The 25,250-nt window shown below is 49.9% G+C and overlaps 1 long non-coding RNA gene across 1 annotated transcript; it reads right to left on the bottom strand.

The window, feature by feature from the left end:
* Nucleotides 1–3,429: 3,429 nt before the first annotated feature.
* LOC111827755 lies at nt 3,430–6,393 on the bottom strand. Its single transcript, XR_002831481.1, has 3 exons — nt 6,339–6,393; nt 4,921–5,116; nt 3,430–3,589 (listed from the first exon to the last, which is right to left on the bottom strand). It is a non-coding gene; the product is annotated as an uncharacterized LOC111827755 (long non-coding RNA).
* Between the last annotated feature and the right edge of the window lie 18,857 nt (nt 6,394–25,250).

The following is a 25,250-nucleotide window of genomic DNA, read 5'->3' as shown; positions in this document are numbered from 1 at the left end:
GGGGAGGCATCCCGCTTGGAGCTGGCCTGTCAGGAGTGTTTCTCAGGACCATGGGCTAGTATGGACGGGGCTGGAGGAACTGTGTGGGGTCCGGGAACCTGCGTAGAATCCCATCACCTCCCTCCATGGCGAGTCCTGGCAGCTCCCTTTCATCCTCCTCCCGGTTATGCCACAGGCAGGAACAGCCCCACTGGGACTTGTGTGTCTTTACCAGCCTCCTCCCACCCTTCTTCCCAAGAAACAGAGCAGATCCCAATGCCAAGCCATCAGCAACAGTGGTGTCTGGCTTTGTTTCACTTTTTTTGTATAATTTGCTGAATAAATTCTTCAATTTGTAAGAAGAGCCTTAGGGTTGGGTTCCTCTAGAGCAGCCGTGGGCAAACTACGGCCCCGCGGGCGGGATCCGGCCCGTTTGAAATGAATAAAACTAAAAAAAAAAAAAGACCGTACCCTTTTATGTAATGATGTTTACTTTGAATTTATATTAGTTCACACAGACACTCCATCCATGCTTTTGTTCCGGCCCTCCTGTCCAGTTTAGGAACCCATTGTGGCCCTCGAGTCAAAAAGTTTGCCCACCCCTGGTCTAGAGGCAGATCCCTAGCAGTGGTTCTCAACCTTCCTAATGCCGCGACCCTTTAATACAGTTCCTCATATTGTGGTGACCCCCAACCATAAAATTATTTTCGTTGCTACTTCATAACTGTAATTTTGCTACTGTTATGAATCGTAACGTAAATATCTGATATGCTATATGTATTTTCCGATGGTCGAGACCCACAGGTTGAGAACCGCTGCCTAAGAGATTTGAACAATTGAAAGCAAGTTGTTTACTTGGGAGGTGACCCCAGAAAACACTGGTAGAGAAGCAGGGAAGTGAGACCAGGAAGGAAGGGACCCCAATGCAGAGAGTTATCAGGCAAGTAGCCACCTGGGCACCTGGAGCTCAATCTGCTTCCGACCTCTGGTTTCAACCAAGCAGCTCTGGGTTATCCACGCTGGGGGAGGGGAGGGCGGAGGGGAGATGGGGTGGCGAGGGAGCTGAGGGCTGGATTCACCTGCTCCTGCCATCGTGGTTGAGGGCGCTCCCTGGAGTGTTAATTCCCAGCTCTGCCAGCTCCCGCAGATGGGCAGAGCTCACAGGAAAAGGGCAGGTGCTGGCAGCTGGAATTTGGTCTGTGGGAGGGGAGATGGGCGGGGCACCACCAGCAAAGACCTCACCCTTAATCCTGGCTTCTCATTTACAGCAGGGATTAAATGTTTCCTTTAAAACTAAGTCTAAATAAAAATTTAAAAAGTGAATTGATTTAAAAGAAAACTACTTAAATAGTGTACGGGGGGGATGTAGCCAACTGCTATTTTTAAGGGCATTTCAAGCTTTTGACAAGCAGACACATTGGGGTGTGTTGGGGGTTGTGGAAAGAACCCCCTCCTCCCAGCATGCCTGCCGTCCCCCCCCCACCCCCCAACACTGCCCTGGGTTCCTCTGAGTCTTGGAAATGGGCCAAGAAGCTGGAAGCCCTTTGTGACTCTCAGTCTGTCACTTGCCATCTCTAGGCCTGTCTGTTAAAGGCATGTTCTAGAGCAGTGATGGCGAACCTATGACACGTGTGTCAGAGGTGACACGTGAACTCATTTTTTTGGTTGATTTTTCTTTGTTAAATGGCATTTAAATATATAAAATAAATATTAAAAATATAAGTCTTTGTTTTACTATGGTTGCAAATATCAAAAAATTTCTATATGTGACACGGCACCAGAGTTAAGTTAGGGTTTTTCAAAATGCTGACACGCCGAGCTCAAAAGGTTCGCCATCACTGTAAATCTAGAGTCACAGTAAAGAGTCAGCAATAGCCACGGCAATTCTGAAAAAGGAGAACCAACATCCATTGAACAGAAAGCAGATCGGAGGACTCGTTGGTCCAGACATTGGCACATATGACAGAGGCACAGAAAATCGAACAGTGCTGGCGTAGACACGGGCAAATTCATCAGGAGAACAGGATGGAGAGTACAGAGATTCACCAGGTGTTCGCGGTGCCGTCTAATGGAGGCAAAAGCGTCTGGAAACGGGGAGACGTCAATTAGTGTGGAATTCTCCGGATTATGTCTGGACGGGGGCAGTGGCTTCCCCCCATCCTTGGCCCTTCCCTCTGATCCCACCTACAAAGGACTGGGGAGGCTCACCCTCATGGGCCACACGCACCCCACATCTACCCTGGAAATCTCAGAAGCCTCGAACACACGATGAGCTACAACAGATGGCGCCGAGGAGGACGTTCCTCCCTCTGAGTTCCCTGTGATTCTTTGATTAGCCCACGGAGAGCCGCCTGTGGGTGCTGGCAGGCCTTCAACCTCTCCCCCAAGCTCGCCCCTCTCCCTCTCGGAGGCAGCGCAGGCCTCGGGCCTCAGCCCTCACCAGGCCACAGCGTCCAGCTAGAATTTCATCCTGCTGTTTTGTGAGCACTGTTTTTAACGTTACTTTCCATCTGTAGAAATGAACACTTTTTTTTTCCTTCTGATAGTAATACAAATTTTCTTTTAAAAATCATTTTGCTGACATATGCTACAATCAAAATGAACCTCCAAAACATGATGCTAAGTGAAAGAATTCAGGCACAGAAGGGCACCTGTTGTATGATTTCATTTCTATGAAATATCCAGAATAGAAAAATCTATAGAAACAGAAAGCAGATTGGTGGTTGCCGAGGGCAGGGAAGGGCAGGGTGGAGGGGATGGAGGAACAGGAAGCAACTGCTTAATGGGGGTCTTCTCTTGGGGTGGTGAAAATGTTTTCCAACTAGTTAGAGGAGGGGATTGCACAACATTGTGAATGTACCAAATGCCATTGAACTGTTCTCTTTAGAGTGGTTAATTTGATGTTATGTGAATTTCACCTCAGTAAATTATTCTTTAAAAGCCAACCAAGCATGTAACCACTATGGAAAACAATATGGAGGTTCCTTAAAAAAATTAAAAATAGAACTACCATATGACGCAGCAATCCCACTGCTGGGTACCTATTCTAAACACAAACTTGAAAAGATATGCACCCCTATGTTAATTGCAGCATTACTTACAAAAGCTAAGATCTGGAAGCAACCTAGGTGTCCACTGATGGACGAACGGATAAAGGAGATGTGGTACATATGTACCATGGAATATTATTCAGCCACAAATAGTGAAACCTTATATTTGTGACAACATGGATGGACGTAGGAGGCATTATGCTGAGTGAAATAAGCCAGATGGAGAAGGACAAATGCGGTCTAATTTCACTTACATGTGGAATCTAAAAACCAAAACAAATGAACAAACAAAACAAAACAGAAACAGATTTCCTAGATACAGAGGACAAACTGATGTTGCCAGAGGGGAGGAAGGTTGAGGGATGGGAGAGAAAGGTAAAGGGAGATAAGAGGCACAAACTTCCAGTTATAAAATAAATCAGTCACAGGGATATAATGTACAACATAGGGAATAGTGTCAACAATATCATAATAACTTTATACGGTGAAAGGTGGTTGCCAGACTCATTGTGGTGATCACTTCATAAGGCATACACATGTGGAATCGCTGTGTTAGACACCTGCAACTCAAATAAGATTGTATATCAACTATAAAAACAAAACAAAAACCAACCAAGCAAACAAAAACATCAATTTACTTAGTAAAAAGTATGAATGGATTTAAGGATGACTTTTAAGTGAGGTTTGGGAGACACTGGCTAAGCGGGTCAGTCTCCCCTCCAGGCCTTGGCTCAGGCCTTGTCCAGGCCTAGAATGCCCGCTCTGTGCACGTGGCCCGGGAACCCCGGCCAAGCCTCAGCTCTGCAGGACGCCCTCTTGGATTACATAGGACCACCAGGCGACCGGAGGAGTCAGGTGGGCCCAGGCCCGCAGCCCTTCAGACCTGGGTGTGAAACCCGGCCTGCTGCTTACTGGGCTCTTAATTTGGGACATGCTGCTTAGCCTCCCCAGGAGGGCCTCAGTTTCCTCGTCTGTAAAATGGGGGTTCATGATAGTTCTTCTCTCACAAGTTGAGTTACTTCATAGAAAGTCTGTGGATAGGGCCTGTGCGGAGTAGGTGCCCTCAACTCACACTTTGCATTGAGCACCAATCACACCAAAATTGCATTCATTTGCCTCCTGTTTCCTGGACTGCAAGCAAAGGCTCAGCCTTCACGATCTCTGTGTCCACAGTTCCCGCACAGGGCTCACACACAGTAGGTCTCTAAGAAGGGCTTGTTGACTGACACCCTTTTCTCTCCACCTCTGCTGTTCCTACCCTGGCCAGCACAATGTGACACACCTGCCCTCCACCAGCACTGCCTTGCCCTCACCTCCCCCCTCACTCCCTTTGGTTCTGGCCATGACAGTCTCCTACTGTCGTCTAAAACTCCAGGCCTCCACCTCAGGGCCTTTGTACCTGCCCAGGACACTTTCCCCAGATATCACCCACTGCTCACTTCCTCGCCCCCTACAGGCCTTGGTTCAAATAGCTTCTGTTCAAGGAGGCTTTCCCTGCCTCCTCAGGTCTCATTGGACCCCAAAGCTCTCCTCCCCTAGGAAGGGCCCTTCGCTGGGGTCCTGGGCCCTGCCCCACGTCTCAGGTAGAGGAGAGGGAACCAGGCCTCGCTCTGGACTTGGGGCCTGGGGTCAGCTGTGGAGGCAGGCAGCACCCAGGCTGTACCTGGTGCAGAGGCCTCGCCTGCCCGCCTGCCTGCCGTGGGAGGCTGCCCTGCCCTGCCCTGCTCACACGGCTTCCATGCAGGTGGGAAAGCCCCACATCCTCCTCCACTTACCTGACTGCGGCTGACTCAGACCCTCACCCCTGGCCAGAGGGAGCCGCAGCCGCCCCGCCCGCCGCTTGATGGGAAACAGCTCTTCAAGGGCCTGGCGGAGCCAAACACTGACTCACCTCACCCCGCCCAGCCTCTGCCACTGGAAGTCACACCTCCCCCTGGCCAGGGACGCTCCAGCCCTTTGCTCCCAGGAGAGCTTTCCCACTCTGTGCCTTTGCCCAGGCGGTGCCCTCCGCTTGGAGCCCTTCTGTTCCTTCAAGCCCAGCCTGAGGGCATCTCCTTCGGGAAACGTAGGCGTCCTCTGGCCAGAAGCTAAAGGGGTAGTGGGAGAGGTAATAATAATAACAATAATAGTAATTACTATTATTATGATGATGCAATAATAATAGTAACTAGCCATGCTTACCGTGTGCCAGGCACTGTACTAAACCTTTTATTGTATTAACTCATTCAACCCTCACAATAATCTTATGAGGTAGGGACGTTTATTTCTCCGAGGCACAGAGTGGTGAGTAACGCATGCACGCACGCAAGGTTCCCAGCTGGCAAGTGGGAGGGGGGACTGGAATGAGGCAGTCCGCATGCCAGGCTCCATTCTCACCCCCAGATCTGGAGAGCTGAGTGGAGCCCTGAGGCTGGGATCCAGGGGGCTGGGCAGGGAGGTGATCCAAGTCTTGGGTTTTGTGTCAAAGTGGCCTCCCACAGCGGGAACCAGCCCCTCTCTTCAGGGGACGGCCTCCCTGTGGGAGGGCCTTGCCACCAGCACAGGCTGGTCCTCGGCCCCTCTATTGAGGTGAATCCCCAGAACACAGGATGTGGGAAATCCGTCAACAGCGGCTGCACGGGAATTTACACTTGGGAGCAGAGAACAGGGCCCGGCACTTAACCCATTAACCTCCCCAGCAACCCTGAGAAGTGAGGACAGTGACTAGCGTTGGTTTTACAGAGGAGACTGAGGCCCAGAGAGGGACAGGATTTGCTCAGGGTCACGAAGCTAGGATGTGGCAGGGGCTGAATTCAAACCCAAGGTTATTCTGACACCGAAAGGCTGGAGTCACTTCTACTGGGTGGTAACATCGAATGGCAATGAACAGGGCAGGGCCCAGATGTCAGAAAGGGCTTAGAACTTCAGCTCACACCACCCTCTCCCTCCAGCATTTCACTAACTTCCACTCACCCATCCATTCATCTGTCTATCCACTCCCTTACCAGCCATCCTCCCATCCATCCAAATGTTTACCCATCCTTCCTTCCATTATCCTATCTGGCTCTTCTCTTCACTCATCCATCCATCCATCCATCCATCCATCCATCCATCCATTCACACTTCCATCTACCTAACCTTCTATTCCTCTGCCTATTTATTTATTCCTCCACCTTCTATATTTCCATCCTTCCATTCATGTATCTATCCATCAATTTAAACATCATCTATACATCTACCCATCCATAAATTCTTCCATCAATTGATCACTTATCTATCCATCCATCCATCCATCCATCCATCCATCCATTCACCCATCCACATACTTACCCATTCCATGTATCCACGCATCCATGTACCCCTCTATATATCCATTCCTCCATACATCCCACAACTGTTTATTTAACTGGTGGCTGCTGTGCCCAAGCCTTTAGATCACTGTGCCTTGAGCCAGGAGAAACACGCCTAATTAGGTTTGTGTTTATTTGTTGTTCCAGGAAGCCTAATTGTGGGGTTTGTAAACAGCCCTTTGATGGCAGGGGAGTTACTTAAGGGGACAGTTAAGTAAACAACCGCTGGGTGGAAACAGTCAGTGCTGGTACACAGCGGGTCCAGAGTCATGACCTGCCTTTCGCAGCGGGAGGAGGGCTGAATTCCAGACAGTGAGGAGGCTTCGGGGTCAGAAAGGAAGTCGGAATAATGGGAACAGTGGCAATAACAGCTGACATGTGTTAAGTGCCTACCCTGTGCCAGATGCTATGCTAAGCACAGCCCTTACAGCAATTCCAGGTGATAGACAGCCTTGTGCTGCCATTTATGGATGGGAAGACTGAGGCTCGGCGAGGGGAAGTCATGAGCTCGTGGCCACAAGGCTGGGAAGTAATACTGTATAGTCATGGCACCAATCTAGACCTCTGTGTGCAGCAAGGATGATAATAATAACAAAAATAATTATACAGCACTCACTGTGTGCCAGGCAGACCCTGGTTTTATTTTTTAAATGCTCATCTGAGGATATATTTTTATTGATTGGAGAGAGAGAGAGAGAGAGAGAGAGAGAGAAACAAAAATTGGTTGTCTCCGGTATGTGCCCCGACCGGGGATCAAACCTGCAACCTAGGTATGTACCCTGACTGGGAATCGAACGTGCAATCTTCGGTGTATGGGATGATGCTCCAACCAACGGAGCCACCTGGCCAGGGTGCAGGCACTGTTCTAAGAGCCTTCCTTACTCACTCAATATTCATACAACCCTATGAGGTCAGTACTTCATTTTACAGATGAGAAAGTGGGGGTTGAGAGGCATAAAGTAACTTGCTAAGAGGACTGAGCTAGGCAGCAGCAAAATTTTTTAAAAAATTAAATGTCTGGCCCTAGCTTGTTTTGCACAGTGGATAGAGCATCAGTGTGTGGACTGAAGGGTCCCGGGTTCGATTCCAGTCAAGGACACATGCCCAGGTTGCAGGCTCGATCCCCAGTGGGGGATGTTCAGGAGGCAGCCAATCAATGATTCTCTCTCACCATTGATGTTTCTCTCTCTCTCTCCCTCTCCCTTCCTTTCTGAAATCAATAAAAATATATTTAAAAAAATTGTCTGAACCCAAAGTTCCACTCTTAATCATGTTATGAACCTTATATATATGCATTTAGCTTAGAAAGATTCAACCATACATGGTTGGCCAAATAATATTTTAAATCTTTTTTTCATCTCTCTATTTTATCTATTTAAAAAAAATATATAAAATTTTAACTTCATTATATCTTTGTTATTTAGTTCAAGGGTCAGTATACCTTTTCTTTAAAAGAACAGATAATAAATAGTTTAGGCTTTGTGAGCCATATGGTCTCTGTTGCAACTACTCATTTTTTTCTTCTAACCATAGAAAATGTGAAACCAATAGGTGTGGCTGTGTACTAATAAACCTTTATTTACAAAAACAAGTGGGGGGCCAGATTTGGCCCAAAGACTGTAGTTTGCCAACCCCTGACTTTATGCATTACACTTGTATTTGTATTCACTAAACCAGGGGTCCTCAAACTACGGCCCGCGGGCCACATGCAAATACAAATATTGTATTTGTTCCCATTTTGTTTTTTTACTTCAAAATAAGATATGTGCAGTGTGCATAGGATTTTGTTCATAGTTTTTTTTTTAAACTATAGTCCGGCCCTCCAACCGTCTGAGGGACAGTGAACTGGCCCCCTTTTTAAAAAGTTTGAGGACCCCTGCACTAAACCATGTTCTCTTGCCCTTTTATGAGTGACAAAAAGGATTTTCAAGGGTAATTTCAACCATCTCTGAGTTTCACCTCCAGGCCATTTGCTTACCACATGACTTTATACCATTCATCCCATTTGCCCACTATTGGCAGCTTCTGAAAGAATTTGCAAATTCCTGTAATTAATCTAATTTCTTTATTCACAAGGCCAATAAATGAATGACACCCTGCTCAGCCTGGCTGTCTCCCCACCAGGGACACTGAGAGTGCTAAGCGCCCTGGGAATTACTCTTCTCCACACCAAGTTCTGTAAACTTCTTACTTGAAGAAAATTGCAAAGTGAAAGTTAAAAAAAAGTCCTATGGTTGGGGCTCGAATACTATATTCTATTGGTGACAAGAACAAGGAAATGAAAGGATGACTGGTAGGGATGTTACACAATGTACTCAGGGCGAGTGGGAACAAAATGGGGTAAGGCCAGAGATCCCCTTTCCTCTTTCTCCCCACCCCCTTCCCCTCAAAATCTACTTCCCAGTCTCAGAAAAGGCATGAGCCTGGGGAACAGCATGTGGCCACTCTAAAGTTAAAAGAACAGTGACAACCTGGGTAAAATATTTGCAGCATAAACGTAGACAAATGATTTATTTCCATCATATATGAAAATCCCTATGGAACAATAAGAAAAAACCCCCCAACCTATTAGAATAACGGGGTAGTAGATGGGAACAGGCAGTTTACAGAAAATGAAATATTTATGGCAAATAGACAGGCAAGATGTCCACCCTTGCTGGTAACCAGACAAATGCAAATTTAAAAAATGATTAGGTACCATTGTCCACTGCTCAGGTTGACCGAAATAAAAGAATGATAATGTAAAGTGTTTAGGAAACTGGGGAAATGGCCACAGTCATATATGGCTGGTGGGAGTATAAATTGGTATAGCCTCTTAGAAAGACAATTTTACAGTATCCAGTAAAACTGTAAATTCACATTTTCTAGAACTCAGCAATTCCATTGTTTGGAGTCTTCCTTAGAGAAACATCAGGCACCAGGAGTATGTGCAAAGGTGGTCATTGGAAACAACCTAAATATCCATCGACTGAGGAAGGGCTAAGCTTTTTTTGCAGTGGCCTGAGGTCTGCCCCGCTCCACCATAGATATTGAACCTGCTCGATGCTCACTCTTTCCAGCCTCCCTTGCAGCTAGTGGTTGGTCACATGATCCAGGCTCCACTAAATCAGACACATCTTGGAAGCAGGGCCAGTCCAGGGGCCGGTAGAGATGTCTTACCTAACCCAGGCCTGTGGAATGATTTGGGGCACTCTCCCTGCTGACCTTGAAACCTGGTTCTCCAACTTTCCCCAGCTCCCTAAGTCCCCTATTTCAATTTGAACTTTTCACTCAAGTACAGCATACCTTCAGAAAAACGCACAGGAGATACGCGGTAACTTGATAAATCTTCATAAGTGAGCACACCGTGTTACCAGCCCCACACAAAGAAACAGCATTCCCGTCCCCCAGACGCTCCCATTGTGCCCTCTTCTAGTCACGACTTCCCCAAGGGTAACCAAGGGTAGTGTGTGTGTTTCTAGTACTTTACAGAAATGGAATCAAACACTATATGTCTGTGTCTGGCCCCTTTCTGTGAATGTTAATTTCTTTGCGAACCATCCACGTGGTTGGTTCCATTCATCCTCATTGCTGGGCCATATTCCATTGTCTGAATCTGACTCGGTTCATTCACTCCCTCTCCTCCTGATGGGCATGTGTGTACTTTCTATTAGGGGCTATTTATGAAACAGGGCTGCTAGGAACCTTCTTGTGCATGTCTTTTGGTAATCATCTGTCTGCATTTCTGTGAAGTATAGACCTATGGCTGGCTTATATGGTAAGTGCGCATCTCACTTTATTAGAAACTGTCAGCTTTTCCAAAGTGCCTGCATCATTTTGCGTTCCTGCCGGCCATGTGTGAGAGTTTCTTCCGGATCACCTTCTCGTCAAGTCTGGGTATTTTCCATCCTTTTCATTTTAGCCATCCTAGTGGGTGCATAGTGGTGTCCCACTGTGGTTTGGACTTGCACTGATGATCAATAATGTTAAGCACCTTTGCATGTTGGCCATTGGGTATGTCCTTTTGTGAAATGCCTCTCAAATCTTTGCCCTTTTTGTCTATTGGATTTCTTGTCCTTCCCCTAACTCCCCAAAGTACATTTAATAGACTGCTTGTGTGTTTACATTCTTGTATCAGCCAAGGTTCTCCCGGGAAACAAAATCAATATGATATATTTATTTATACTTATATACATTTTAGGAATTGTGGAGGCTGGCAGGTCTGAAATCTGCGGGGCAGCCAGCAGGCTGCAAACGCAGGCAGGATTTCTATGTTATAATCCTGAGGCAGAATTTCTTCTCCAGGAAACTTGTTTTTGCTCTCAAGGCCTTCAACTGATTAGACGAAGCCCATCCACATAATTTCCTGTATTTAAAGTCAACTGAGCGTAGGTGTTAATCACATCTACAGAATACCGTCAAGGCAATATTTAGACTAGTGTTTGACCAAGCAACTGGGCACCATAGCCTAGCTAAGTTGACAGGTAAAATGTAACCATCCCAATTACTCAGTTGTTTATGTCACTTCAACTCTAAGCCCTGTCTGATCCACCATTTATATCAGCACACACACATGCACACACACAATATCAAAAACAGCATTATGCATTTCTATGTGTATAAGTGCACAGAAATGAGTCTGGAAGGATACAAGCCAAATCTGTTACATGGTCACCGTAGGGAGTGTCCAGCATGGAGGTCAATGGGAACTTTAACCATAAACTTAACGGTAAGGAAAAATGTAAAGAGTATAATAATGTGTTAATTGTCTAATTAAAATTAATTTTTTAAGTGGGAAACTATTAAAAGAAAAAGAAAGGAATCATTAAGACCTCACTATGCATTCATCAAATAGTTACTGAGCATCTGCTGTGTGCTGGCTGCCTGAGATACGATAAGATGGGCAGTCTTTCTCCTTGTGGGGCTGACGTCATCATGGAGGAATCAGGCAATAAAAAAGTAAACAAAGAAACGAGCAGATCATTTCAGGGAGTTTTAAGAAGTGTTCTGAAGATAAGTGAGCCAGCCATCAAGACAAAGAACGGATGGGGACCTGGGGTTATAGTGGATTGGGTGGTCGGAGTTGGCCTTTCTGAGCTGACATGTCAGCTGAGTCCTGAAGAGGAGAAGGAGCTGGCTTTGGAAAGAGCATACCAGGGGGCCAGCTCAACCAGTGCAAAGGCCCTGAGGTAGGAATGGGTCTGATGAGATGGGATGAAAATCTGAGCAATGCTTCTGACTTGGAAGCTGAGGCCCAGTGAGGGAAGAGGACAGCCCAAGGCCAGAGCACTGGCTGTGGTGTAGCCAGGTGGAAACCTCTGCTGCCTGTCCCCAGAGGAGCTCTGTGCTGCCGCTGAGCTGCCTGACCAGGGCAGAGGCCTCTGAGCTGCTCAAGGGCTTTGTCCATGCTCCTTTCCAGCAATCCCCTCATAATTAGGACCCAGCACTGGACACCCAGCCCCCAGGGCTGTGGCAGCCTTGCCCTGCCAGCCAAAGCCAGCAGTATCTCGGGGGGTGGGGATGGGGGGGTGGGCATCTGAGGCTTCACACTCTTCACCTCTGAGCTGGAGCTGTCTTACCTAATTATAATATAACAACTGCCAGGGAAGGTGCCAGCAATGGATGCTTTCCCTACATCATCCCATCCACTCCTGGTAAGAGGGGGTATTATTATTCCCATTTTATGGCTGAGAACACAGAGGCTCAAAGAGATCAAATGCCTTGACTCCAGAGCCTGTATTTTTCATCCTTGCAGTCTAGACCCTGCTCTTCTAGATCCCAAGGCAAGAAAGAGCAAGGCCATCTTTTTAAAATGACAGAGCCCCAGATGGGAAAGGACAACCTCATCTAGGTCTTCATTACACAGATGGGAACGCTGAGGTCCAGAGAGGGAAGGAACCATCTCCTAACTACACAGAACCAGAACTGCACCTGGAGCTCCCTGCTCCCCGGGCCCTTCCAACTTTGCCCTCTAATTCCCCTTCACCCCCCTTCTCTCCCTTCATGATGACTTGACTGGTCTCTAGGCTCTTGCGCCAACATGTCAATCTCAGTCCTGCCTCAGGGCCTTTGCATTTGCTCTTCCCCCACCACACCTGGCCCATGGCTTCTTTCTTGCCTTCCTTGACCACTGCATTCTCTCTTCCTATTTTGATTTTTTTTCTGCCTAGCACTTCTCAGTCATTATATTAATATTTATAAAGTTGTTTATTGCCCATCTCCCTGCCGAGACTACCAGCTCCTTGAGGACAGGGACTTTTTTCACAGCTGTTTCCCATGTCCAACTTTGGGCCTGGCCCCCCATAATGCTCAATATGTGCTTGTGGGATGGATGGATGGATGGATGGATGGATGGATGGGTGATGAATGAATGAATGAATAGATGGGTGGATGGAGAACATTTCTCCCAGCATCACTTCCCCACCTCTGGGCCCTGGATCTCCCACTCGGCTGTTCTGACTTGCCCCCTCTGGCTCCAAGCCTGAGCAGACAGCTCTGGGGGCTTCCACAGGACCAGGCAGGAGTCGCTGCTTCTCACCCTCCTCTGAGGCTGGGCAAACAAAAGCCTTTGTTCTCCCTCCTTTGCTTGGCCCCACTACAGCCCAAGGCGGGAAGCTGCTGGCGAGTCAACAACACAACTTTACTGCAACTTAACTTGGAGGCTTAACCGGTCAGGTCGGGCCTGGGGACTCCTGTGGTCCACAGTGGGTGATGTGGGGCACGACGGCCAAGGCACAGAGACTCCCACCTGGGTGGACGCCAGAGTCTTCTCGAGAGACCGTTGTTCTTTTTTGGAGACGACAGTTTCAAACAGCCCTAGGTGGTAGGGACTGTTATAATCCCCATTTCATAGATGGGGAAATTGAGGCACAGAGTGGCAATGTCAATGGCTAAAGGACTCGCAGTGGCACAGCACGCTTGCCACCAGGGTTTAGTGAGCCTCCTTCCTCCTCCCTCCTCCCTCCTCCCTCCTCCCTCCTCCCTCCTCCCTCCTCCCTCCCCCCCTCCAAAGTTGCTATTTCAGATGCCTTTTGACCCACTCAGCTCAGCAACTGCAAGGAATTGACCCACTCAGTTCCACAAGGGATTATTGTTGTTGATGTTATTTTTTGCCATAAATCCCTCCTGGCCTTTTTTTTCTTTAACCTCAGCACACAGACAAATCCCACATCCTAGAGGCTGAGCGGCTCTGGAGGTGAGCGCTTCTTTCCATGGGCTGCAGTTACGCGAGCCTGTTTATTAGGCTTGTTTTCAATTGCTCCCCCCCCTCCCCCCCACTGCCATGAAAGGCGGGAAGTCTTAAAATTACTTCTCTCCAAACAGAGGCGCCACCCTGCCCCGGAAGCTCTCTGACCCACCTCATAAGGGATTGTTAATTATGATTTGTCTTTATAATCGTCCATTTGGAGTCTCGGGTGACACACGCTCAGACTTGCCCATCCTTTAAGAGAAGGAATCAAAGGTTCATGGAACGAGGTGATACTTAGCCAGTGGAATGACTTGGGTTCAGCCTGGATTTAATGTGTGACCTTGGGCAAATCCCTTCCCTCTCTGGGCTCTGTTTTTCTGGCTGTAGAAGGAGGAGTGGGGTGAATATCTAACACGGGGCTTGGACTATGTATTTCCCAGACTGCGACCATGCCAGGGGTATATGAAATGGTTTCAGCTGTACGTGGATGGATAGTTTATACGTTGTACTGTTTATTTTTACTTCTAAAATGTAACAGTGTTCTAACACTTCATTTGTAAATGCAGACATTTTTGGTCTTTGGGATGCATGGGGAGGAGAAGCCCTGCTTGGCATAGTCACTCAGGCTTCCTGACTGATGGGGGCGCTGCCATCTTCAACTGGTAGCTTTTAAGGTCACCCTGGGCATCACATCCAGCCAAAGAGAGGAAGGATGGTGGAGAGCCACCCATGCACCCAGAGTGACATACATGCAAACATATCCCCCCACATTCCAGAACTCGTCACGTGTTTCCACCCAGATGCAAAGGCAGTTGGGTAATTGCCTGACCGGATAGTTGCTTTTCTACAACTCTACTTTTTGGAGGAGAAGCGTGACTCCTTGGTGGGCCCTTGGCCATCTGTGCCTTATTCTTTCTAAGTGAATAAGTGGAGGAACAGAACTTTGCCACCCCACTTACCAATGAATTAAATGTGACGTACACTTTTCTACAAAGCAGGAGGAATCATTCAACTCAATATTAAGATTTACTACACAGTAATTAAGACAGTGTAGTATTGGCCAAGCGATAGACATAAATCAATGGGATAGAATAGAAGACCCAGAAATAGGCCCACACAAACATGCCCAGCTGGTTTTTGACAAGGTGAAAGCAGTTCAATGAAAAAAGGATAACCTTTTCAATAAACCGTGCTGCAGCAATTGGACATCCGTACGAAAAGAGAAACAGAATTACCTCACATCAAATATAGGCAAAGAATTATTAGACTTGAACACCAAAAGCATGAATCATAGAAGGCAAAGTTGATAAATTGTGCCTCACCAAAATTAAAACCTTCTGCTTTGTGAAAGGCCCTTCACCAGGACGAGAAGACAAGCTACAGACGGGGAGAAAATATTCACAAACAACATATCTGACAAAGGGCTAGTGTCTAGAACGTATGAAGAACTCTCAAAACCCAGCAATTAAAAAAGAAAATCCACTTAGAAAATGAGCAAAAGGCCAGACCAGACATTTCACTGAAGAGGATGCACAGATGCAAATAAGCGCATGACAAGAGGCTCGGTGTCTGACCATTAGGGAAATGCAAATTAAAACCACAGCGAGATATTGCTAATGCACACCTATCAGAATGACTAAAACCAAAAGAATACCGAGAACCCGAAATGCTGGCGAGGACTGGAGAAACTGATCACTCATACATTCCGGGTGGGAATGTAACATGGTACAATGTCCTGGAAAACAGGCAATTTCTTAAAAACTACCATATGACCCAGAAATTACACTCCTGGGCATAGACATGGAAACTAGTCTTCACACAAAATCCTGTCCACCAGGGTGCATAGCAGTTTGATTCATAACAGACAAAACCTGGAAGCACCTCAGATGCCCTTTCATAGCGAATAGAGGAAGGATGGCACATCCATATGATGGAATGCTACTCAGCAATAAAAAGGAACCGAATACTGACACATGCAACAATTTGGATGGATCTTTAGGGAATTGTGCTGAGTGAAAAACTCAATCCCACCAAATTCCAGTTTTATAACATTCTTAAACTCACACAATTATAGAGATGGAGAACCCATTAGTGGTTGCCAAGGGTCAGGGACGGAGTGAGGGGTGGGAAGGAGGTTTGGCTCGGAAAGGGCAACAGGAGGGACCCTGGTGGGGATGGAAATGCCTTGGCCGTATCAGTGTCGGCATCCCGGTTGTGACATCGCACTCAAGTTTTGCAAGATGTTATCATTGGGGGGATCTGGGGGGAGGATACATGGGATCTCTCTGTTTACTGCTTCCAATGTTTATGAATCTATAATAATGTCAAAATAAAAAAAATTAATAAAGAACACAAACACAGCCTTAGCCGGTTTGGCTCAGTGGGTAGAGAGAGTCGGCCTGTGGACTGAAGGGTCCCAGGTTCGATTCTGGTCAAGGGCACGTACCTCGGTTGCAGGCTTCTTCCAGGCCCGGGCCTTGGTCAGGGCATATGCAGGAGGCAACCAATCGATGTGTTTCTTTCACATGGATATTTCTCTCTGTCTTTCCCTCTCTCTTCCTCTATCTCTAAAAAATCAATGGAAAAATATCCTCGGGGGTGAGGATTTAAAAAAAAAAAAAGAACACAAATACAGTTTTTTTCTACCCAGATGTGTCTGAATATAATTGTATCTTTGGTAACATGGAGGCACAATATGAATCTCAAGCATCGACATAGTGCAGTGGTTAAGTATGTGGCTTGACAATGGAGCAGCCTGGGTTCAAATCTCAGTTTACCAGACCTCTCACCGCCCTAAGCCTCCGTTTCCACAATGAGAGGACTCAATGAGATGATCCATGAAACACACAGAGCTCAGTGCTCACTCGTGTGCTTGTTACTTTTCAGGGCCGTGGAGGTGGACGAAGGGACCTAGCAAGGTGTCCTCTGATCGCTCTAGGCTGGGATTGTGATCGGCCATCCTGTGGTTTTACTTTGAGTCCTTTCTCACAGAGAAGTGTGTACCGAATGGGCTGCATCGAGGTGGCCTGGTTGGTCCTCGTCTGCCCTCTGGACTCTGGGATGTACTTTCAGGGACGTTTCTCAGTGAAGGAAGAACACAGCCATTGCCTGTGGGCTGGGCTGTTCAGGTGGATCAATAGCCCAGGGGCCAGCCTCTCTAAGGCAATAAAGGGAAGGAATGGAACTCATGGGTACTGCATACCTACTGTGTGCCTGACGACTTACATGTCTCAACCCACTGAATTCTCTCACCAATCTTGCACAGTAGTTATCATTAGTGTCCCTACAGGAGACAACTGAGCCTCAGAAAGGTGAACAGACTTGTCCAAGGTTATGCAAGGAGTAGACTGTGGAGCTGTGATCTGAGTCCTGGTCTGTCTGATTTGAATCCAGTGTCATTTTCACTATTAATAACTTTACCATTTATTAAGCATCTACCATGGCCAATTGCTATGTTTAGCGCTTTACATTGGGGTGTCATTATGCCCCCTCTCATTTTAGAGAAGAGGAAACAGGGGTTAAAATAAACGAGTTGCCAAGATAGACACTAGTTCTCAAGAAAAAGAGTCAACCACCAGCTCTCCCTTCTGCCCTCGGCCCCACCCTCAGCTCCAGCTCGGCCCAGACAAGACCACTCCAGGGTGGAGACCCAGTGCTGAGTCAGCAGGTGGCTGGTACCTTGAGATACGATGCCTGGGCAGGCTGTGGGCATTTGAATTTCAGCTTCAGCCGGTCAGGGTCTGCTGGGACACCCAGAGCTGCCCGCCCCGCCCCCCCCGGGTGCTTGGCACAGAAAGATCCCCCTCCTGCCCTGGGCCTGACAGACAGGGTGGCAGTTAGATGAGGCTCGAGGTGGCGGTGGCGGTGACAACTTCCTTTTGAGTAATCACATTTACTGAAAAGCAATTCTGCTTTTAGCATCAGGAGTTCACCACCCTCACAAGCAGGCGCCTAAGAATACCTTCATTCAACCACAGTTCAGAGATTGACACGATTCCCTTCTGCATTACCTCCAGGGGAGTTTCACATTCGGTGTCAAGGGAAACCAAATACCACAATTATTGGAGGAGGCCGGAGGGGTGCGGAGAGGGGGTGATGTAAGGGGGGTCAGGTGGCATCAACCACGGCCCTCAAAGCCTCCACAGGCAGTCTCCCAGCAGCGGCCCAGCCCCTCACCCTTCAGTTACTGGAAAGACATCGACAAGCTCAGAGTGAAACCAAACGGCTGACAACTTCTCTTCCTTTTACAAGAAAAAGAAAGTGATTGTCCTTGAAGCAAGCACGGGACTTGCCCTGGCCACTCTACATTAGAGACAGCCCCAGCTGCCCCAGAGGCTCCACGCCCTGGCCTGTCACCCTCAGTTAGTGTTGGGGTCCTTGAATGGCCCCTTTGATCCGTCACTGAAAATCCAGTCTGCACAGGGGAGGGGAGGGTCTTCCATGTTAGGAGCTCACCCAGGCAGCTACAGGATGGCTGAGGGCGAGTGAGGAAAAGCTGTGGCACGCCAGGCAGAGGCAGGAGCTGCAAAGAGCAGCTCTGAGCGGTCCCTGCTCTCCCCACCCGATCCGTCCTCCTGACTCGTGCCAGAACCAGGGGCATTCGAGGAATTAAAATTCTGACCTTGGAGTCACATGGATATGGGTTCCAGTCCCACCTCTGTCATTCAATGGCTGTGTGACCTTAGGCAAGTGACTTTACCTCTCTGGTCCTCCGTTTCCTCATCTCTAAAGTGGGGGTAATAATAGGAAGCCAGGTCATGACCCTCCTCTGCTCAAAATCTCCACATGGCTCCGACCTCACTTGGCAGAAAAACCAAAGTCCTCCCTGTGGAGGGCCCTACATTTTCTGCCCTCCTCTTCCCCTTACAACCTCATTGCTTATTCTCTCTCTACCCTGCTTCAGGGCCTTTGCACTTGTTGTTTCCTCTGCCTGCAACATATTTCCCACCGATACCCCTCCTTCACCCTATTCGGGTCTCTGTTTAAATGTTCCTAGGAGTCCTGCTCTGACCTCCTCTTTTAAATTGCTCATATTACTCTTTTTCTCTTTACCCTGCATTAATCCCCCCCCCACACACACACACACATACACACACTACTTGACATTATTATTTTGGGAGTTTATTTCCTCCCCACCCTCTAGATTCTAAGCTCCAAAGTGTTCGAGTTCAGTTCTGTTGTTCTCTGTTACATCTTCAGAGCCTGGCACATAGTAGGTGCTCACCAAACGTTTGTTGAGTGAAGAAGTGCAGGGGTGTGTGGTGAGGATGAAGAGTGTAGACTGTTCAGTACCAGCACAGAGCACTTGCACTCTAAATGTCACTATCTTTTCTCCCCTCCCAGCACCAACCATGTGCCGAGTGCGTGTTGACTTTCTGCAACAGAAGGGGGCCTTTTGCAGATGCAGAACCAGGGCTGGAGAGCCTGGTGACCTGCCTTGGCTCACACAGCTCACCAGGCTCTGAAGCCTGGTCTGTGGGCCTTGGCCTCCTGGGTGGTGGTGGGTGGTGGGTGGTGACCTGGGCCTGGCTGGTTTCGGGTCTGGCTGAGGGAAATGGCTGGTGGGGCCCTTCAGACTCTCGAGAGGGTTATGAACAGTGGAGGCAGCTGGCTCTGGTTTCGGGGGTCTCCAGCCAACATGAGGCCTTGAGAGCGGGGTTCATGCCCCTCTTCTGCAGCCCCACAGTTCCCATCAAGGAGCCCAGGGGCACAGAGAGGGGCTTTTTCAACTTCTGTTTCTGGAAAGTTCTGTCCCAGGAAGGGCAGAGGCCCGAGGAGCTGCTGGATGCGGCCAGAGCCTCAGAGACTAGGAGACCCCGGGTGTCCTCTCTCTCTGGCACCCAACCAGTTCCTTAGGAGGGACTTTCCAGAGGAGTCTGCCTCCTGGCTCCTCCGAGCTGCCCTCGAGGCCACTGGGCCCAGGCCTGCCTTGGTTTCCCCTGTTTTTACCCCCAAGGAGTCTGGGGTAAACAGCTTCGGCATGAGGGCTGCTCTCCCCTGGGCCTGACGTGGCCATTCTGGAGCCACAAACTGGCCTTTTAGTCTCTGGGTTGAGCTGGGCCTGTGGTTGGCTGATGATAAGCTGGGCCTAGTGCTGGGGGCTTTGCCTCTGCCCATCAGAACTGCCTCGCTACATGCAGACCCCGCCCACACTGCTACTGGGGCGAGTGAGCCACCAGGGAGAATTGCTTTGAACACTTTATCAGACTCAAAGGAGACTGTACCCATTAAACCTCTTAAAGCAGACCTTGCCAACCAGCCACCCATAGGCCAAATCCAGGCCAGGGGTCTGTTTGATTTGGCTCTTGAAGTATTTTTTAAAAATGTGAATCAGTTGTCAACATTCGAAATACCAGGAGATTTCACATAAAATTTATTTCTCTGGCTTCTCTTGAAAAAATGGGAAGATCTGGCTTTCCTGGCCCCCGTTCCTGCAGGCATAGGAGCTGGAGTGGGTCACGGCTGCCCCTTTCACAGTGACACAGAGTAGGGACTCTCGTCTTTGCCCCCTTCCTGCTCAGTCCACTTTCCTCATCCATGTTGCCTACTAAGGTCCTGAAGTATGAGTAGGAGTTCACCAGACAAAGAGGCAGAAGAACATTCCAGGAAAGGGGCACAGCCTGTGTCCATGGGATTCATCTGTTCAGGATTCACTTGACAAATATGCTTTGAATGCTTACTGTATACACTGGGGCAAACAGCAGGAAACCACTCAGATAAAAATCTCTGCCCTCCTTGAGTTCATTATCTCAGCCAGCTGTTCTCAGCCAAATACTATTTTGTCCCCCAGGGACATTTGGCAATGTTCGGAGGCGTTTGTGGTGTTACAGCTGGGCGTGGGGGAGGGGAGGCTAGTGGCATCTAGTGTGGCAGAGACTGCTGCTAACTAACCCACGGGCCACAGGACAGCCCTTTCACCACAGAGCCTGGTCTGGCCCCGAGTGTCAGTGATGCTGAGGCCGAGAAATCCGGTTTAGGAGGAGACATTGAGCCAGACAAGCCACTCAGTGCAGCCTCTGAAGTCAGGTGGGGCTGTGAGTGTTCTGATGAAACTAGTCAGTGTGGCTGTGGGGTTACCAGGGGGGTACAGGTGCCTGGGGGAGATTCTATTTGAGCAGAAACCCTGAAAAGATGGGGGTGCCTCTGGCAGGGTGGCAGCACTCTCCCTCGATCCGCCCTGCTGCTCTGTCCTTGCTAATGGAGCAGCGATCAGTGGCCTGTTCCCACTTTACAGACAAAGGGCCTTGGCCTGATGCGGCAACCCCCTTAAGAGGCTGACCCTGGCCACCTGACCGCTCTGAGCTGGTGTCCTTGGGGTGCCTGGAAGTGATGATAATCACCAAATGGCCTTCTCTCATTCAGTCTGTCAACAAACATCAATCAGGGGCCCACAGTGTCATAGTGGGACAGAGCAACTTCAGGGTGAGATGCTCAGCACCTGTTGCGGCACATAGTAGGTATGCAGAAAATATTGGTCAGATGAATGCAAAGAAGGGCTGAATGAATAAAGAAGCCCCAGTCCGTGTAAGATAATGATCACGGCCAGCAGTGATTGAGTGTGCCAGATGCACCCTGAGCTGTGTGTATGGGTTTCACAGAATGGAGACCCCTGGGAGGAAGGGACAGTGATCATCCCTAGTTGCAAGGTGAGAAGACTGCGGTGCAGCGAGGGGACATCAATTTCCCAAGGCCTTGTGACAAGGAGGCGGCAGGATTGGCAGTGGAGCCTAGGCCTCTCCAGGATCTCGGGGCTGCACCCACTGCCTTGGCATTTTGTATGCTCTGACTCAGTTTACCATCCTACCAACCCTGTGAGAAGCTGATAGCACCATCCCATTTTACAGATGAGGTCACTGAGGCTCAGAGGGGCAAAGTGACTTGCCCGAGGTCACACAGCATGTGTGTTGGGATCTACATGCCACACTTCTGACTACCAAGCCCTGCCCCTTGTCATCCCTGGCTGTGCCTTGGGAAGAGTTCATCAGCCCCAAGGGGTTGGGGAGGGAGGGTGGGCCGGGTGTTAAGCCCTCAGGGTCTGCAGGACCAGGCAGGAGGCTCTGGAGGTAGGGTCCTGGGGTGAGTGGGTGGGAGCAGGTGGGCCTGGGGAGCCGCCAGGCTTCCGCCCCCACACACAGGCACAGCCGCCAGGAGAGCCTGTTGAGAGGCTGCCCTGTGGCATGCGCCAGGTTGACAATGGCTCCTTGTGTCTACGCAGGTGGTAGGGAGGGGAGGCATTGTTCTCCGGGACACCTTCCCGCCATGGCTGGCTGCAGGCAGTCCCTGTCCCAGGACACTTGGCGCAGGGCTGTTCCGGGCCCCTGAAGGAGGGGTGTGTGTGTGTGTGGGGGGGCATGTGTGTGTATGGAAGGAGATGCGTGTCCCACACTGTCTCTGAGTGTGCCCACGCATGTCTTGCACACTGTAGCGGTGTGTCTGAGCAGGCTTGCGGCTTGCGGCATCTATTGTGTCTGTCTGTGTATCTCCCCGGTGTATCTGCATGTGCCTCCAACTCCGTGTATGGTGGGCTGTGTGCTCCAGTGTGTTGAGTGAGTCCGCCCTCATCTGCACATGTTTCCATCTCCGTCTGGGTCTGTCCTGGAGCTTCTTGACACCTGGGGACAGCAGAGCAGGCTGGGTCCCATTCGTTGCCCATTTGTGAGGAAAGGGGTTTTAGGCAGAGCGGGGAGAAGCACACAAGCTGGTGGCAGGGCCGAGCCGGGATGTGCAGGAGCAGCCAGGAGGCCAGGGCGGCTGCAGCAGAGTGAGCGAGGGGAGAGGACGTGGAGGGTCGCCTGAGGGCCAGGGTGTGGAGTTGGAACTTCGTTCTGAGTGAGATGGAGCCTCTGGAGGGTTTGCATCGGGGAGTGGCAAGGTCGGGCTGTGTTTTGTGGAGCTCTCTCTGGCTGCACATGGAGAGTGGATTGCAGGACAATCGTGACAGCTGTTGGGGGGCTACCAGGCCCATTTAGAGAAACAGTCCCACAGCCATGACCTCAGGTGCCCCACTCCAGGCAGGAATTGCAGCTCCCCATTTTGCAGAGGTGGAAACTGAGGCCTGGGGAGGAGACATGCCTTCCAAGGCTGGGAATTGGGGGCTGGTTCAATGCCAAAGCCAGCTGTCAGCCTCCTCACCGTGGCTGCCGGGCCCTCCCCGAGTCCCTTTCTGTCCTGAGGCTGTGGGAGTGGGGGGCTGTGCTAAAGACAGAGGACCTGCTGTCCTCCTCCTCGCGGGAATCAGGATTCTGGAGCCAGAGGGCTTAGGTTCAAATCCTGTCTCTGCCACTTAACAGCTATGTGACCTTGGGCAAGTCACAGAGCCTCTCTGTACCCCAGTCTCCTCACCTGCAAAATAGAGATAATGATAATGATGCCACTGATACTCCTTCCCATAACACGATTCTCTCTCTGCTTTATCTCTCCCCGAGACACCCAGCCCTCCCAACACACTGCATGGCCTGTTTATATGCTGCAGCACGCGAGTGTCATTCCATGCAAGCAGGACCTTTGGGGTGCTTTGCTCAAAACTAACGTCGAGAATAGTGTCCTGCACATTGTCAGTGCTCAGCGAATTGTTGTTGAATGAACACCACCCAGTAATGCAGGTAAAAGGCTGACACGTAGTAGGTGGGACGTGAATACAGCTACACCGTGACCCGTGGCACGGGCTTGGAGCTGGGCAACTGGAAGCACCAAACCCGGCCAGCCACGTGGGAACCAGGTCCCCATGCCCTTTCTGCACGTGTACTCCGCGTCCGGATTGGCTTCGCCCTCCCTGGGCCCACGTCTCCTGTCTTCAGTCTTCCTGGCTGGGAGACGGGTTGCTCTGGCAGGTGCTATGCGCTGGTGGTTTGTGCCCCACGATGGATCAGTGACTTGGTGTCCTCCCGGCCATGGCTTATCCAGAGGCTTTCATGGGCCCCACTGTCGGGACGTTCCCAGAATGAACTAAAACCACCTCCTGTCCAGGATCCCTGTCCCCCATGTTGGCAGCAGCAAACAGGACCCTCTAGCACAGTGGTTCTCAACCTGTGGGTCGCGACCCCTTTGGCGGTCGAATGACCCCTTTCACAGGGGTCGTCTAAGACCATCGGAAAACACATATATAATTACATATTGTTTTTGTGATTAATCACTATGCTTTAATTATGTTCAATTTGTAACAATGAAAATACATCCTGCATATCATATATTTACATTACGATTCATAGCAGTAGCAAAATTACAGTTATGAAGTAGCAACGAAAATAAATTTATGGTTGGGGGTCACCACAACATGAGGAACTGTACTAAAGGGTCACGGCATTAGGAAGGTTGAGAACCACTGCTCTAGCGGGTGCAAGTCTACCTGGCGGACCAGCATGTGTGTCAAGAAGGCAGCTCTGTGATCCTCAGTCTTCCTAAGGAAGAGTGAAAGGAGAGGCTTGGGTCTCAGAGGCTAAGGGCAGTGTCCTGACCTCGCCAAGGCCCTTGTGTCAGTCCCCTGCCACCTGGTCGTCAGCTCTGCGCTCCCCTCGGCAGCCTGTGTCCCCGACTTTCCGAGGAGGGCCAGGAGCTGGAGAGGGGATGGGGCCCAGGCAAAAAGCAAGCCTCCTCTGTCCCCTCGCTTCCTTCCTCCTTAGCTCCTGACTTCCAGTCTGGCTGGGGACAGGCAGCAGGCAGGCGCCAGGGCTGCTCAGCAGATGCGGGGGCTGGGGCTGGGGTGCCCATGGTCCTTCCTCAGGAACCAGCTAGGGCACTGGTGGCGGGGAGGGGAGCTTTGTTCAGCATAACTAGGTAACCTTGGTATCTACCCACAGGATCCCCACTCTCTCCTCGCCCTGCTGCCAGGGTTTAGGCCTCTGTCTCCCAGTCCTCCATTCAGCCCACATGTATTGAGCTCCTACTGTGTGCCTTGGCCCCCGGGGACCTTGAGTAGGGAATGGCTTGACCTGTTAGCAGAGGGTGAGGAGGCCAGTGTGGAGCTGAGTGACAGAGGTGAGGACAAAGGGGTCAAGCGTCCAGAAGCGCAGGGATCAGGCCAGGGCGGGAATTTGGGGTTTCCTTCTAGCTGTGATGAAGGCCCACAGGAGGGCCCTGAGCAGGACAGTGCAGGAGCTGCTTTTTAATCCATGTCACAGAACAGACAGCGTCTTTTTCGAGGAGCCCTCCGGCTGCTTTGGAGAGAGCACCCTGGATGGGGAGTTGGAGGGGGGTGGGGAGTGACCTGGCTCAGGGTGGTGGGCACGGAGGTGGGGGAAGTCGCATGGAGGGTGTATTTTGAAAGTTGAAGCCACAGTGTTAACTGCGGGGCGTGCTGTGGAGGCCACAGGAAAGCAGAGGAGTCCAGGACAGTTCTGGGGTCTCTGGTCCAGTAATCAAGAGGCTGGTGGTACCATCTTCCATCCTGGGGGTGTGGGGGAAGGAGCAGATCTGGGGAGCAGAAGCTGTGCTTGGCTCAGAGTGTGCTGAGTTGAGGTGTTTTAGAGGCAGGTGGACAAGGAAAGCTGCCACCTGCCACCTCCCACTGCCTTGTCCTGGTTCAGACACCCAGCACCTGCCCCAGGACGATTGCAACAGCCGCCCAACAATCCTCCTAGCCGCTCCCTGTTCCAGCCCTTCTTCTTCCACACTCGTCGACTGAAAACACACCTCTAGATCCCATCTCTGCTTTGCTCTAGAACCATCGATGGCTCCCTGCTGCCACCTGGATAAAGTCTAAACACCTTGGCTGGGTTAGCCCAACCC

This window comes from Myotis lucifugus, unplaced genomic scaffold (assembly GCF_000147115.1).
Source record: "Myotis lucifugus unplaced genomic scaffold, Myoluc2.0 scaffold_215, whole genome shotgun sequence".
Taxonomy (NCBI): domain Eukaryota; kingdom Metazoa; phylum Chordata; class Mammalia; order Chiroptera; family Vespertilionidae; genus Myotis; species Myotis lucifugus.
This window is presented reverse-complemented; position numbering and strand designations above follow the sequence as displayed.